The sequence below is a fragment of the Aotus nancymaae genome, unplaced genomic scaffold (assembly GCF_030222135.1).
Source record: "Aotus nancymaae isolate 86718 unplaced genomic scaffold, 86718_ANA_hifiasm-v0.15.2.pri h1tg000065l, whole genome shotgun sequence".
Classification (NCBI taxonomy): domain Eukaryota; kingdom Metazoa; phylum Chordata; class Mammalia; order Primates; family Aotidae; genus Aotus; species Aotus nancymaae.
In genome coordinates this window covers 2,387,048-2,389,333 of record NW_026988480.1, presented here as the reverse complement: position 1 = coordinate 2,389,333, position 2,286 = coordinate 2,387,048, and the positions used below count along the sequence as shown (strand labels likewise).

At 38.7% G+C, this 2,286-nt stretch overlaps 1 non-coding gene across 1 annotated transcript; it reads right to left on the bottom strand.

Moving 5' to 3' along the window:
- Positions 1-1,029: 1,029 nt before the first annotated feature.
- LOC135270745 (U2 spliceosomal RNA) lies at positions 1,030-1,218 on the bottom strand. Its single transcript, XR_010338878.1, has one exon. It is a non-coding gene; the product is annotated as a U2 spliceosomal RNA (small nuclear RNA).
- Positions 1,219-2,286: the final 1,068 nt, after the last annotated feature.

Genomic DNA, 2,286 nt, shown 5'->3' with positions numbered 1-2,286 from the left:
AGCAGGGATTCACACAAAGTTTGGACACTAATGTTCATAGCAGCACTGTTCATAGTAGCCAGAGTGGAGGCAGGCCAGGTTTCCTTCAGCAGACGGTTGAATGGATAGACGCAGTGTGGTATATGTGTGCAATGAATACTTTTTCCTTTAAAAGTAGTGATGTTCTGATACATGCTACGATGTCCATGAATCCTGGGGACGTTGCGCTGTAAGATAAGTTAGGCACAAAAGCATCTGTTCTGTGCGGTTTGATTTCTATCAGCACCTAGATGGGGTAAATTCCTGGAGACAGAAGCGGAATGGAAGTTGTAGGGGCCAAGTGAAAGCGGAAAGGGGATTTGTCATTCCTTGGTGCGGGCTTGTATTTGGGATGTGAAAGTGTTCTGGAGATGGATGGTGGTGGGGATTGTGCAACACTGTGGCTGTGTTTGGTGTGACTGAATTGTACACTTAAAAAATGGTTACGATGCTAAATTTTATGTTTTACCAAACTAAAAGCAAAAATGTTAAAAAACTTGCATTAATATCCCGAATATGATTCATGGAATGTCACAATCTCATCTAGATACTAAAAAATGCGTGCACCAAGTACAGGCAAATGGAAAATGTGTGTGGACAGTGACTGTCACTAGGAGAGGCTTTGCTGTGCCCACTTATTGGGAAGAACATTCTCTCTTGCTTACTGCACTCGTCCTAAAACTGCTGCCACTATGACTTTCTGATAGGGCCCTTGTTTTTGCCCAGTATTATAAAATGAGTTACACAAAGGTAAAGCGAATGCTAAAGAAAACCGTGCAGTAGGAAGGACAGTAGTAAGCAAAGACACGTTATTGCAAACAAGCACCTGGTAACAGCTGTGTTAGTTGATAAGCGAAAAAGAGCTGATAGGCAAAGCCTGTTACAACCCAGCATGCCAGCTTGCTGCCTAGGTGTGGGCTTTTTCTCTTTTTGTTGTGCCACTCACTGTTAGCTGGTTGTGTGTTTCTAACATTCCTCGTTTCAATTTAAGGAAAATAGTTACCCAGTTACCAGTTTTATGCAGAACATCTGATTAGCAGGAGCAAATGGTCAACATTAAGCATTTGCATATTATTTTCAACCTTCTCTCTGCTCCAAAACTCAACTTAATATATTGTCCTGGGATATAGGATGTCCCAAATATTAAACTGATAAAAACAGATCCTACAGCTGATATTAGCCAAAATATCTAGAAGGGCTTCTTTCCTGTAATCTCGTGCTCCTCAGACCCGTTAATCTCTTGGTCCTCAGACTTGGTAGGAGAAATTTTGTCTTAACAGTCCTTAGATTTGCTGAAACAAGTCCTTACACATGCATTCTTGATTAGCCATGTACTCACGTATTCTTTATGTTCTGATCCTGTTTTTTATGCATAAAAACCAGAGGTAGGTTCTAAAGGTTTTTTTCCAACTAATTTTTGTAATAATAAATTCTATCAATTCAATTCTCTCTAAAAGCATTTGGTAAGAGTTTGAGACAATGAACTGGAACAAAAAGGAACTTCAGTATTTCAAAAAAAAGTTAATATGAATTTGCTGTAATCTATGTCCATTTTGGGGCTGTACTCCCCTTTGCTTTTTGGAACACTTCTATGTTAGCATACAGCCTAGTTTGCTGCAGCGGTTTGCATACCTAAAATCCAACCTGGAATGCTAACTCTTTGTTTTCTGGGAAAGACTTATTTGTGTTTATTTCACTGACTCTGGTCAGTGACAGCCTAATTAACTCTAGTTTTTGTTGTCTCCTGCTTCCTTTGTTACCTTCAGGATGACTCTGTCGCAAACAAAACAAAACAAAGCCACAATATCTAAGTTTCAAGGGGAAAAAGGTAGGGTGTCTCAATAGTTGAATGTGTATCTGTTATCATCCAAGTCTGTGATATCCTGTAGTGCCCATCTAGATTGATCTTGATATACATATATTCTTGTGTTTCACTTTTCTTCATAAGTGACATTCTGATTTGGCTCATTCATATCATAAAACGAAGATCGAGAGAGATACTCACATTGTTAGATATACAGGGAGATCGACATTGACTCCCGACATCATCCCTTACTTTAGACCCAAGTTTACACTATCAAGTAAATTATTTACAATGCGCTTTTTTTGGCTGTTTCCTTATTTAATTGAAGATATGTATTTTAGTGTCTCAGTTGATTCTTTCTGCTATAACAAAATTCCTTAGATTGAGTAAATTTTGAATAATAGAAATGTCTTGCTTATCATTCTAGAGGCCGAGAAGTTCAAGATCAAGGTGCCAGCAGATGT